Source organism: Spinacia oleracea, chromosome 5, assembly GCF_020520425.1.
Source record: "Spinacia oleracea cultivar Varoflay chromosome 5, BTI_SOV_V1, whole genome shotgun sequence".
In the NCBI taxonomy this organism is placed as follows: Eukaryota; Viridiplantae; Streptophyta; class Magnoliopsida; order Caryophyllales; family Amaranthaceae; genus Spinacia; species Spinacia oleracea.
In genome coordinates this window covers 29,413,211-29,428,081 of record NC_079491.1, presented here as the reverse complement: position 1 = coordinate 29,428,081, position 14,871 = coordinate 29,413,211, and the positions used below count along the sequence as shown (strand labels likewise).

The window sequence follows — 14,871 nt, the reverse complement described above, 5'->3', positions numbered from 1 at the left end:
TTCAATAAGGTTTCATAATTTTCAATAAGGGCATATAAATTTCAATAAGTTTCAATAATTTTCAATAAGGGCATATAAGTTTCAATAATTTTCAATAAGGGCATATAAGTTTCAATAAGTTTCAATGAGGTCCTATAAGTTCCAATAAGGTCTTATAAGTTCCAATAAGATCCAATAAAGTCCTATAAGTTCCAATAAAGTCGTATAAGTTTCTATACGTTCTTAAATAAAATATGTAATATTATGATTATTTGCGTTGTTATATTAAATACATCATATTTATATTATTATATTAAAATTCTTTGTGATCACTCATTAAAGTTAATTAATACTCCCTCCATCTCTTTTTGTTTTTTACATTTTCCTTTTTGGGTATTTCAAAATGTTCTTTACATTTTCCTTTTATATTATCACATAAATGACTTAGTATTCTATTAAAATTTGTGTCCAATTATTATTTTAACCAATTAAATCCATTGGGTCATTTAATCTTTCACACTTTTTCATTGATACAATAAATTTTTCTCATTTCCCAATATCAGAATTTTGATAAAAGTGAAAATATTATAAATAAACGTAATTTATCATGTTTAAATATAAAAAATTCAGGAATCTCGATGCAAATTAATTAATCGTTAAAACGCGTGAAAAATATCAAACGTAAAAAACAAAAAAAGACGTTGGGGTGATCCCTCGGAATCTCGTAGGAGATGACGTGATCCCTCGGATCCATGGTCCCGTTGTATGTAAGGTGCGCTGGCAGCCTAACTTTTGGGATCTCCTCCATGATCAGCTCCTCTGTGAATGGGGAGGACGTTGGGGTCATGATTCTCCTCCCTAGCTTCGCTCTGATACCTCCACTTGCCGAGGTTCTGTTGTTGGAACGCTCGGGTGTGCGTCGGGGGATAGGGGTTCGATCACTCCTTCTGTCTCTCCTTCGTGCCGATCAGCTACTGACCTCGGGTCGCTCGCCAGACCTGCTTGACTCACCTAGGCTGTCGTAAACCCATGGTCTCAACCTGCTGAGTACCGAGCTTCGGATCCGAGTGTTTGGGGCTGTCGTTTTGCTTTGGAGAGCTGATGGAGTAGACATTGGCCTTGCAAACCAATCTGGCTGTTGTTGAGCCCTTTTTTGAGTATCCCACGTGCTTTCCATCCACCTCGATGTTAGGTGAGTTCCTGTCATGGAAGGAAGCTCTCGTTCGGGTCTGGAAACCTCTTCATTGGGCAGCATGTTCAGCCGTCGCCTAGTTCTCCTTTCCTCTCGGCGGTCATTTGGCAATCCCTGCTCCTTCTCGTTGAAGCGGAAGTTTTTCATGATGGTCATGGCTGCGTTGAGCTCTTCCCGGGATGGAATTAGGGGTCTTGCGATAGTGGCGGTCGTAGCTCTGTTTGGCTGTGACCTCGCCACCGACCGCGGTTGCACTTCCGCTTCAGATTCTGAATCTTTGCGGACTATCATGTCGTTATCACCGTTGTTATCCATTTTCGTAGCGAAGATGGTTGATTTTTTCAAGGCTTTGAAGTGTTCTTCCCCACAGACGGCGCCAAATTGTTCCGGTGTTGAAACAATGGCTTCGTATGAAGGCCCTTTTTGTCGTGTTGAAGATCTTGATTGCTTGAATGAATTGTGTCCGTATTTACCTGCACAATGACAAAGTTACTAGCTCGGGGGGGTGTTTCCGAGGAAAGCCCCTCCGATGCCTAAGTAAGAACGATGCTCGGATTCTAGAGAGAAGTTCTCTAGAGAGTAGTCTTAAGGAGATAAATTGGACGTACCTTGAGGTGTGAGCCTTGGCGGCCTATTTATAGTGTTTGTGTAATAAAAGCCCATTGATCATTTATTGCTATTGGGCCTTGGGCCTTAGTTGGTGGCTGACCAGCCATGTTGAGTAGAAAGGGGTTTGATGTTGTTGTGTTGAGCAATTGGACTTTGAACTTAGTGGCCCAATTGGTATCCAATTGGGAGCCCAAACAATGAGAATATTATTTAATTTATTATGTTCATGCCAATATTGAAGAATAAAGTATAAATCATTTTCGTTCTTACTGTTGGTTTTCAGCTACATGCAAATTCTCAATCTCTTATTTGGGAACCTATTTCAACATTCATACAAGTAATAAATGTAAGAGTAAAATGTTGTACTCCCTCCGTATTTATTTAAAGGATACACTTGCCTTTTTCTGCTGTATTTATTTAAGAGATACACTTGCCATATTTAGTAACTTATCAATGTCACCATCTAATTAAATAATACATTTAATTTACCCTATGACCCACCATCCTATTAAACAAATAATTTCATAAACTCAACTCACCCCACCTCCCACCCTCCCAAAATGACATGGTCCCCCATTGTTTAATTATTAAAATATCTATCCAACCCCACTTCCTTTGTTATTTTATTTCATTCAGTTCTTTTTCTTAATACTCGTGCCCGGCCAAGTGTATCTCTTAAATAAATACGGAGGGAGTAATATACAAAGTATTATATTTTCCCGGATTCCGGTAATTTAGCTATCACAAATTCTTATTTACAAGTAGTGTACAATAAATATTGTACACCAAGTAAAAGTTAACTCAAAATGTTTAAAAGTTATTTTATACATGTAAAAGTTATTTATTTTTTAGAGATATATAAAATTTTCATTTAATAAACATATTTTTTCAAAATCACTAATAATGTATAATATGAATCATGTAATTCTTTAAATTTTTTATCTATCAACTTTTTTTTATAACATAAAAGGTAATCAAAATATACTAAAAGTTATAGGAGGGGCAAAAGAACACAGATGTTGGAGTACATTCCACTCACATGTCGAAAATCACACGTGTGAACACTATTCAGAAGCTACAACTTCCAGCTTTTTAAAGGTTATGATATAATTTAAAAGGTAATCAAAATCCTAACACTTATAAAGCCTTGAACTTCTATTACTATTCACCCAATAGTCCACTTACCATTATGCCCCCATTTTGTGCCTTAATTTTATTTTTGTCTTATTCTTATCAATAGTATGAGTACAATTATACCCTTGGTTATATAGCTACCATGTGTCTCCTTTTTTCTTTTTCTTTTTTTTCTATTTTGCCTTTTCTTTCTTCCTTTTCTTGGGAACCCGATAACTCATTCCACCGAATTTCTCGCATCACTCTTTCTAACCTAGCTTTCTTCCGCCCTATTCTTGTCTTTCCTATCAATGTTGCTTGTTGTAATACCCCGAATTTTTAAAACTCGATTTACTATGCTTAATTATCTTTATTAGCGCAAAACCGTTTTAAATTAATCTTAGTTTTAGGAAATCCCAATATTAATTATTTTGACTTGAAAATTTAAATATATTAATGGTAAGATTATTATTATTTCATAATTTTTGATTTAAAGTTGTACATATTTTCGATTTAAGTTAAATTAGAGGAGTAAAATTCAGAAATTTTCCTAATATTTTGCAATTACCAAAGTACCCTTTTTCAATTGAGAAACCAAAAATCAGTTTCATTCTTCCTTCTTTTTCTTCTTCACGCCACTTCCTTTTTCTTTTCTCCATGGAAGTCAAACTCACTTTCTACTTGTCACCACCCTTGTTCATCTCCATATGACTCATCAATTTCCATGACACTAATCAAAATTTCATTACCCTAGTCATCAATTTCTGAATTCTTTTTCACATTTGTCAATCAATTAACACTAGAGGAAAAAACTTGATAAGTTGCTCTTAAAAGTGGCTTATAAGTTGCCCTTCGTAAGTGCCACCAATGGGGGGGTCAATTTTGTAAAATTATCAAAAGTTGCCCTTAACAAGGGCAACTTATAATCTTATAAGGTGCCCTTGTTTGCAACAAGGGCACCTTATGTGAAACTTATAAGTTGCCCTTGTTGCAACAAGGGCAACTTATAAGCTTCACATAAGTTGCCCTTGTTGCAAACAAGGGCACCTTATAAGATGCACATAAGTTGCTCTTGTTGCAAACAAGGGCAACTTTTGAGTTTTTTTTTTTATTAAAAAAAAAATAATAAAAAAATCTGCAATATAATTCCTAATATTCTGCAATATAATTTCTGATTTTGCAATATAATTTCTGTTTCATCAAACATCAGCTTGACATTCTCAAAAATGATATAAATTTCAAATTTCCAATAATATTACCGAATTAATTCAAATGTAATTAATTAAATCGATAAATAACAAAATAATGTAAGAGTCACGAATAACTACAAGCCTGCTCTATTTATTACACTGAGGGTAGTTCACAATCATTGAAGTAAGTAGCCCACTTGTCTCGAACTTCATCCAACGCTTTTTTGGTAAAGGGACCCTCCCTTGGAATTTTGAAAACCTTTAAAAGAACACCGTACATGCAAACCAATAAATTAAATTAAGTTTCATATGCGAAAACAAAAATTATATTGGTCGCGAAAACAATTATATTGGCCAAAAATGACATTTTTGAACCCAACTACCAACAAATGAACCTCTTTCCACATTCTAACCCTTTTTCATGATTTATATGAGTAGTCAGATGATTATAAGACTCATTTCAAGTTCGTTATGCACGCCTATTGGTCATTTAGGTCGATATAGGTCATTTATGGCCAAAAATGGCATTTTCGATCCCAACTACCAACAAACGAACCTATTTCCATATTCTAAACGTTTTTCATGATTCATATGATTAGTTATATGATTATAAGACTCATTTCAAGTTCGTTATGCACGTCTATGGTTCATTTGGGTCGATATAGGTCATTTATGGCCAAAAATGGCATTTTCGATCCCAACTACCAACAAATGATCCTATTTCCATATTCTAAACGTTTTTCATGATTCATATGATTAGTTATATGATTATAAGACTCATTTCAAGTTCGTTATGCACGCCTATGGTTCATTTGGGTCGATATAGGTCATTTATGGTCAAAAATGGCATTTTCGATCCCTATTACCAACAAACAAACCTATATCCATATTCTAAATGTTTTTCATGATTCTTATGATTATTATATTATTATAAGACTCATTTCAACTTCGTTATGCACGTCTATGGGTCATTTGGGTCGATATAGGTCATTTATGGCCAAAAATGGCATTTTCGATCCTAACTACCAACAAACATACCTATTTCCATATTCTTAATGTTTTTCATGATTCATATGATTATTTATATGATTATAAGACTCATTTCAAGTTCGTTATGCACGCCTATGGTTCATTTGGGTCGATATAGGTCATTTATGGTCAAAAATGGCATTTTCGATCCCTATTACCAACAAACAAACCTATATCCATATTCTAAATGTTTTTCATGATTCTTATGATTATTATATTATTATAAGACTCATTTCAACTTCGTTATGCACGTCTATGGGTCATTTGGGTCGATATAGGTCATTTATGGCCAAAAATGGCATTTTCGATCCTAACTACCAACAAACATACCTATTTCCATATTCTTAATGTTTTTCATGATTCATATGATTATTTATATGTTTATGAAACTCATTTCAAGTTCTTTATGCACACCTAAGGCTCATTTGGCTCGATATAGGTCATATTTGGCCAAAAATGGCATTTTCGATCCCAAATATCAACAAATGAACCTAAGACACTTTGTAAATCTTTTTTATGTTTGATATGCTTAGTTAGAGGTTACTAAGATTCATTTCAAGTTCTTTATGCACATCTAAGGCTCATTTGGGACAATATAGGTCATATTTGGCCCAAAATGGCATTTTCGATCCCAAATATCAACAAATAAACCTAAGGACACTTTCTAAACCTTCTTTATGTTTGATATGCTTACTTAGAGGTTACTAAGATTCATTTCAAGTTCTTTATGCACATCTAAGGATCATTTGGCTCGATATAGGTACATATGACCTATAATGACCAAAACGAGCCTTAGATGTGCATAAATTTACCAAAGTAGATGAGAATGAGGATTGGCAACCTAATACTAAGTGAATTAAACATGAAAAGCGTTTAGAATTCCTATTTTGGTTCATCAATTGAGACTTGGGAGCGAAAACGACTATTTTAGTCAAAATATGACATATCGTGTATGTGAAAATATGATCTCGGTTTTCTGTAACCTATAGAAAGTCAGTTTTAGAAGTATTGGGATTTTATTTCAAATATTTGACTGATTTTGTGTATGGCTAATGATGAAATTAAAATAAATAAATAAATAAATAAGAAATTGTAGCTAAAATGTGTTTTTGAAAGTTAAATAAATTGTCCACCAACTTTAATCTTCACATATTCTAAGCTAGCTCAAAGTAGCCAAAAAAAAGTGTTTGAAAGTCTATGGGCAAATATAAATCATAGAAAATCAATGACAAACCCACATAGATATACAGAATACACACCTTTAGATTTAAAGCGTTCATTTCCTTGCTGCGAACCACTAAGACAAAAACTCATGTTTGTCCCATGCTCTCTTTCCCTATCTTTCCTCCCATAACTAGTATCCACGTTTCACAATTTGATTATTATTCACTATACCTAGGGTGTTCCTGCATCAAGTAAAAGATACAAAATGTGGCGGTTAGAACATTCACACAAGTGCAGCAACCAGCAAAAAAAAAAAATACAGCAGCAACAACAACAATAATCAAGCAGCAGCAACAACAATAATCCAGCAGCCAGCAACATTGCACTAGTGCAGCAGCAGGGTAGCAGCAGATCAGTCAGCAGCAGATCAGATCATGCAGATCAGTCAGCAAGAGATCATGCAGATCATTCAGATCAGATCATGCAGATTAGTCAGCAATAGATCATGCAGATCATTCAGCAACTGTCAAAAGAATCCAAAATCTACTATAACTTGCATATAAATCAGAAGACAGAAAGCTTTAAAATTAACCACAAAAGAGAAACTTACTACAAAATCTCTAAGATATGTGCAGTAATATTACATGTGAAGATATCTGTTTTTCTGTTTTCTTTTGTGCTGTATGCATCTTTTTCAGGTGGTTTAAGGTCAGGAAGCCCTTCCTAGACGGTATGCTTGCCCTCTCCTTTCCTTGGGTGAGGGTATGCCCTCGTCGCCCCGTGTATGATTTTTGGTTATTAATTAATTTCTTACCTTTTAGCAAAAAAAAAAAACATGTGAAGATAAAAAGAGAGCATGTCGTAAGCTGAGATGCTAATCTACAAAACTAAGTTGTTTAACAACATCAAATAGCTAATTATCTGCTCTTTTGAGATGCAAACTAAGGAAATTATAGTTATCCAGATACATCTTCATTTTTTAAGTTTAGTAAGAAAATTTACCATGTTGATCGACAATATTTTCCATGGAGGTGTAATGCATTGAGATTTGAGTATAGGAAAAGGGTACATTAGGAAGTGCCATACTAATCCAGTTATTAGTTATGCAATCTATTACAGGAGGGAGTGAAACTTTAGGCTAAAATGTAGAATGTGTTTTTTACTATTTGTTACCGAGTAATCCATGTCATCTAAAAAATACTTCTAAGGTCTTTGCAGAATTTTTCATAGGGAAGAAACAAGCAGTTCGTAAGCAGTTCGTGATCTCACTCAAGAACTCAAAAACCACCTAGTCACTTTCATAGCATTACCAATGGATTTAACTTAGTCTCCAGCCCAGGACATATACTTGCCTTCAGTCACTAAGAGGCCGATTTAATTCGAATTTCAATTGAAGTGGCAAAGGAATAAGAAAGCCAGCGTCTTTACGTGTTCTTTATAAAGTACAAGGCAAGCAAGTCCCAAGTCACAACCATCTAATATACATGCCTTAATCATACTTTATTGGGTGATCAATTAAGATGCTAATTACATTAAATTCATACATTTTTTACATCAAATCACAGAAGAATTAAGATTTTGACAATCACCTTGATAATCTCCACAAGCTGGTCGACTCCGCTCTCACCAGGGAATAAAGGCTGCAAGCAAGCAAACATGTACCATGGTTACGATATATATATATATATATATATATATATATATATATATATATATATATAGTTTTAAATACTTAACAACACTCCTTGAAATCAAAAACATACTTGTCCAAGCAGCAGTTCAGCAAGAACACAACTCCTAGACCAGATGTCAATTGCAGTTGAGTCCTCAGTTGCTCCGAATTTCAGTTCTGGTGCACGATAGTATCTGGAGCATATATAAGATATGTTTGGCTTTCCTTTCACCTGCCAATTTAATTGTTTTAAGAGTATAAGGGGGCTGAAAGTTGCTTTGATAAACAAGTCCAAGTTCACAGGGTAAAGGTGGCCAAGATGAGGATGTTTCATTGAGGTAAAGACACTAAGCTCACCTAGTAGTCTAATACCCTACTGATCCGACTATATGGAGGTGATATGGATAGGGCTTGCATACATTTGGACCTCCCACGCCCAACTGCTGAGATCAAAATCATTTTGTTTTTTGCTTTTGTTCTAAGATAACAAATCAGAGTAACAATAAATGAGCAAAATCTATAAAAAAAAAGCATATCACAATTGAAAAAAACTAAACCTTTTGAGAATTACTCTGACCGGCAGAAATAATTCAGCAACTCTTCCTTCCTGAAATACACATAACCAGTAACCAATCAACAAATCATAGCTTGTTACACATAACTTCAACTACTCAATCAATCATCACTGAAATACACATAACCAGTAACCAATTATCAACAAATCATAGCCTCTGATAACTGTAAACAGTTCAGATTTCTTTTTCATCCATATCCAATAACCCTAAACTTTTGAATAATCAATGACAACTACAACTACACACAAATATACCCAAGGAAAAATGGGACATGACAGGAGCATAACAGCATTACAGCAATAATTAACCTTGTTACACATACACTTCAATAATCTCATCAATCGTTGTCAAAATTCACATAATCTGAAAAGACTATTCAACAAACAACTATTTCTAACAACATTAATGAATTTAAATAGCCCTAAGTCCCTAATCAAATAATCCAATATGCCAACAAAATGCAATTCACCCAAAACAACACCAAATGACAAAATACCCAGAAACTAAATTGCATAGTTATTCTAACAACATTGATGGAGATTTGATGGAAGCAAATCGACATTATTCAACAAAAATGGAGTTGCTGCATTTTCAGAAATTTACAACTGACTTCAAGATATTTACATTAGACTACCTTTGTCAAGGCCAGAACTGCCCAAGACATCACATCTCCAAAATCACATCCTAAAAAATCAATTCCTCGATACTTATTTGATCCACCGCGCGCAAATTCCACCACTGTTTTTCAACAGCAAATGACAGAAGAACGATTAAAATATAACCAAATGCAGAAACACAACTTTTCGACCTTCCATTCTAATACACTAAACAATTTCAACCGCCATAGCAACGACAAATGATTTAAACTGTTAGTTCAATTCCAACCAAAAAAAGTTTGAAATTAACTGTATAAATCAAAGCAGTAAAGGGAAATTACCAGAACTTGATTATCATCATTCAAGAATCTAATACCACGATATGACACCATTCAAGAATTTGACAACGATATGAAACCAACACAGTTAGAGCAACATGTTAAATCAACCCTATATCCCACAAAAAATATCAAACAAACAAAAATCAAAAATTTCGAACAACCAAAAATTTTAACCAGAAAATTTAACCAGAAAATTCAATTTCAAAACCAAGCTTTCACCGTTAAAAAAACATGGTTTTCACCATTTTTATTACCTTCGTTTTAGCGTTGAACAACCACCACCACCAACTGGCCGCCTCCTGTTCCTACCGGAAAATCCACCACCGACCACCCACTAACCTCCGATCACCAACCCCGTAGGTCCCTGTGCTCGCCCAACCTTCTGTTCTCCTTCTCGGCTTCACTCACCATTACTCTTCTATTTCATCGACGCGCCTCCCTGAAACCACCACCAACACCGCCTTGCTGGCGTGTTGTTGCTGCGGCGCTGCGTCGCTGCGTCGCTCCGCCTCCCGGCCAGTCACCACCACTCAGCCGCCCCATTTTTTTTCCTTCCTCCCTCCTTTGTGCGTGCTCTGTTGCTCCCCTGCTTGTGTTCCAGAAGTCAGGAACTAAGTTCCACTTTGGAACTTTGTTCTATTTTCTATGTTTTCATGTAAGCCCATGGCCTAATAGCTTTTAGTATACCATAATTGTTAGTTTGCCACTTTAAATTGATTTTTTTTTTAATATAATAGTATAGTTGTTACTCTAATTGTTTGCAATATTAACTTAAAATTTGGATTTAGTAATATTTATGTTTAAACTGGTTTATAAAGTTATAATTTAATAAAAATATATAAAATATTATTTTCAAAATATTGATTTAAATTATTTATCATTTAACACTAATTCAATAAATCTTCTGAAAGAAATCGGTACGCGGAGCTCAGGAAGAACGGTCCATCAAACGGGAAGTATAAAACTACGGTTAAGGTAACATCTATTGCTATCACCCACAATCCCTTATGACCTGTGTTTTATGAGATTATGAAATATGTTGATAATTATATGTTTTTATTGGATTGTGGGATATGAAATGTGTTTATAAGCATGTTTTATGAATGATGATACTCAAATGTGTTTATGAATGATTTTATAAAGAATGATGTTTGTGAGGGGGTCGAAAAAGCACGAGGCTAATGCGTGACCTCGTCCCTCGTGGGTGTGACGATTCTTTTTATTCAATCAAGTGTAATTGGATTTCCTGTGAGTATACACCCAATTGACTAGTAATATAGGAGTCGCCATTCAGTTTTTAACGACAATGAGAAAAACTGACAAAACCCGGTTATCGTGACATAAAGGGAGTGCAATTATGTTTGACCACGACGGACGTAGGTTCCCTTGTGATCCCTGGTGTGGGGATCTCTCAATATACACCCGCAAGGTAGAGATTGAGGGTTCGGGGGACTGTAACTACCGAGAGGAGTATTTCACTCGTCGATAACTCCAGAGGCAGGATATCCTTACTAGCTCAGCATAAATAATTGAAGGGACATGCGTTAACTATTAAACTAATTGAAGGAAATAATGCCCTTGGTCCAAGTATGCATTCTATGTTAAGTCTAATAAATGCGGTTCAGTATTAATTAACAAGTTAATAATTCAGTGAGATCAAGTGAGCTGAATGCCTAGCTAGAGGCCGCTTCAGTTCAAGTGGAATTAATGATATTAATCCACAGCTTACTCTTGACTGAACCCGTAGGGTCACACAAATAGTACGTAAACGGATCAAGTATTTAATAGCATTAAATACTCCATCTATGAATATTCGGAACCGACGGATCTTGGTTTCAGTGGGAGCTAAGATCGTCACAGGCAAGGAATGAATACTCCGGAAACGATGATATTGCCGGAAACGGAAATATGGATCGTATCGGAAATATAAATATTATCCAAGTCGTAGATGTTGCCGGAAACGGAAACATGGTACGTGTCGGAAAATATTATCGGAAATGGAAATATTGCCAGAATCGGAAATATTGCCGGAAACGGAAATATTGTCAGAATCGGAAATATTACCGGAATCGGAAAATAATTCCGGAAACGGAAATATTAAATATTTGTTCGAAACGGAAATTAATTCCGGAATCGGAAATATTAAATATTGTTCGTATCGGAAATAAATTCCGGAATCGGAAAATTTAATCGGAAGCGCATCGTACGAATAAGCATCGGGCGAGGCCTGCCGGACGAGGCCCAGCACGAAGCCAGGCCATCGCCCAGCAAGCCAAGCGCGCCGCACAAACAGCAACGCCAGGCCCAGCGCAAGGCCAGGCCCAGCAGGCTGCGCGCAGCGCGCAGCGCGCACAGCGCGCACAGCACGCGCAGCGCGCAGCGCGCGCGGGCGCTGAGTGGGCTGCTGCTCGCGCGCACGCATGGGGCCCATCGTGGCTGCCGTGCGTGTGTGTGCAAGTGTTTGTGTTCGTGCACGTTTCCTAAAACATGCAGAGTTCGGTTAATGATTAAATTCCTAATTCTATTTGATAAATTAATTAAATTAGAGTTCTTGTAGGATTCTAGGTTTAATTAATTTGTATCTGAATAGGATTTCGATTCCCTTTCCATACCGCTATAAATATGAGGCTAGGGCTCACAATTTATAACACAAGTTTCAAAGTATTCAAAGTGAGTTTTTGAGAGAAAAATTCAGTCACACATTTGCCTATAAAGTGCCGAAAATAATAGTACCTTAAGGGCGATTCTAGTTGGTTAATCTTAAGGCGGATCCGGACGTGCTGTGGACTATCTACGGAGGGACGACACTTGGAGTCCTAAAGACTTGTTCTTGTTCGGTTCGGGCGCAGCTAGGGAAGGCACGCAACAAAGAGTATGCATCTAATCTATGCTAAATGATTATGTGTAAATAATATGTTTTCCTGGGTTTATGGTTTTTCCGCATGATTTATGAATTGTCATATGTATCATAACCTAACAGTGGTATCACGAGCCCCTTATTATTTTCATAATCTAAATTGCATGAACATGGTTAAATATTACAAATTTGCAAGAATTAAAAGGGGTGATTAATTTTCGTAATTGTTAATTAATTGCAAATTGCGTTTATTTAATTATACGTACGCAGTTTTTCGGCAGTTTCTTCGTTACTCATCCGAATTGAGTGATTTTTGTGTCAATTCCGCATGTAAAAGTCATTCTAAAATTTTGACAAAAATAGTAATTTTCTGCCGAACCCAGAATTCTCAAATTCGAAGCCTAACTATGACTTTTCGAAGGTTTTAGTTTTTCGAATGCAAAAATTTCGTAAATTTAAGATGTTAAATTAAATATTTGCGATTCTTGTTGATAAATCTTGAATTTTGATTGACCTACTGCATATGTTTAACAAGTTTGAACGCCTAGTCTTGTTAATTATGCAATCTAATTTGTAATTATGATTAATTTGTTGAAAATTAGAATAATTTAGAATTAATTTGATTTTCATAATTAATTGTAATTTAATTAGAAACCTATGATTAAAAACCACCATAAAAATTGTAAATTTACGATAAATTTTAAATTTTTATGACCTAGACTTGAATCCATAACAATCGGAAATCAATTGGATAATAAATTTTCGATTTTTTCGCCCTAAAATTATGAAATTAATATTATTTATTAATTTGTCATTAATTTTAAATATAAATTTTAAATTTTTATGCGATTCGTTCATATAACTTGCACGCACGAAGCAATGGACGCTTCGTGTTACCCTTAAGGGGTGTTGTATAATGCGGGCATGCGACGACGAGCAAGGGAGCTCGTCGCCCATGCGGCACGAATGCAATGAGCAAGGGCGTAGTGCACGACCACAAGGCAGCAGCCCTGCCTTGTGTCGTGTGCCACGACCAATGGACGAATGGGCATGGGCGTAGGGCGAGCCAAGGCAGTCGCGTGTGGGTAGCAAGCGAGCTGCGCCACAACGCGCGCTGCCTCGCACAAGAGCGCGCAGCCTCGCGCGCAGCGAGCGCAAGCTCACGTGCCACGAGCGCTGCGCCTAGCATTGCTCGCGCGCACAGCGAGCGATGTCGCCCGCCCAGCGAGCGATGTCGCGCGCCCAGCGAGCGATGGCTCGCGCGCCCAGCGAGCGATGTCGCGCGCCCAGCGAGCGATGTCGCGCGCGCACTGCGAGCGATAGCCCGCGTGCGATGAGCGCTGGCGCGCGCAGCGAGCACCAATGCGTGCGGAGGCTTGCGATAGGGATGCAGCAGCTATGCGACGAGCGCATGGGCTGCGCGCACATGGCCAGCGATGGATGTGTGCGTGCGGCCCATGGGCGTGCAACGCGTAGGGTGTTTGCGTTACGATTAGATCGTTTTGAATGTTTAATTTGAAAATTTCAGTTCACGTAATTTTAATTAATTTTAAAATTAATAATTTAAATTATTTTCTTGGATTTTAATTTTGAATATTATAATTATAATAAATGTTATTTATTCTAATTATTTTACTAAAATTAAAATCATGAATTAATTTAAATACGACTGAAATTAAATTAAACTTTTGGATTCAATTATAAATTTATATGAGCTTTAAATTTTAATTAAATTTGTATGTTTCCGGTTAGACTAGAAATACATTTTTATGTTTAAAATTGGTAAAGCATATGAATTTATTGGTTTAAGTGGGAGCGCTTTTTAGTCATAAACTCTTGATTAGGTCTACAAATCCTTAAGGTTAAAACAACTTGATTAGAATTAATAAGGACTGAATAATTGGTAGATTATTGGTGCCCTTGATTAATTGCTGCAAATGTTTACGTGATGCATAATGTGTTTTACTAACCAGCTATGTGGGCCATTCATGATAATGAATGGGTGAATGGTATATATATATATATATTGTATATGTACTGTTTTGCAGGTTATGAAGTGACTAGTATGGCCCAAATAGGATAGAAAATATGGTCTGCGTACCATTAATTTGAATGTAATTGGTCTAAAGTACCAAAGTTATTTTTCAATTCAAATATGGTCTGCGAACCATCAAATAGTTGTAATTAGTTATAGCTTATCCTATTTGAAGAAAATGGTGCCTCCCACGGAGATTTTCAAGACGGACTTTGAAGTCAAAGCTTCAAGATGAAGTCGGGCCATACTAGATCACAAATATCTTATGCATGTTTTAAGTTATTTATTGCTTTAAATATGTCTTAAAATGCATGAGATCAAAAGCTTGATTATGTTGCATGATTAAGGATTTTAGTTCACTTAAAATCTAACCAACATAGTAAGAGCCTTAAGTTCCAAACTTAAAAATTGAGTTAAAAGGTGCCATGCCAAAATATACACTTGCTTGGATATCCTTTACATCAATCTAGTAATAGTTTTCGCTCAGCGAGGTGTTACTTATTGGTCCTAAAGGGGCAA

The 14,871-nt window shown here is 36.1% G+C and overlaps 1 long non-coding RNA gene across 10 annotated transcripts; it reads right to left on the bottom strand.

The window, feature by feature from the left end:
- Positions 1-4,081: 4,081 nt before the first annotated feature.
- Positions 4,082-10,071, bottom strand: LOC130461273 (uncharacterized). 10 transcript variants are annotated; one of them, XR_008921718.1, is made up of 9 exons: positions 9,461-9,583; positions 9,158-9,261; positions 8,506-8,555; positions 8,306-8,426; positions 8,040-8,180; positions 7,866-7,916; positions 6,612-6,799; positions 6,372-6,518; positions 4,082-4,342 (listed from the first exon to the last, which is right to left on the bottom strand). It is a non-coding gene; the product is annotated as an uncharacterized lncRNA (long non-coding RNA). The 10 variants fall into 10 exon arrangements; XR_008921712.1 differs by having other exon boundaries at positions 6,372-6,799; positions 9,461-9,582; XR_008921710.1 differs by lacking the exons at positions 6,612-6,799; positions 9,461-9,583 and adding an exon at positions 9,715-10,071 and having other exon boundaries at positions 4,121-4,342.
- Positions 10,072-14,871: the final 4,800 nt, after the last annotated feature.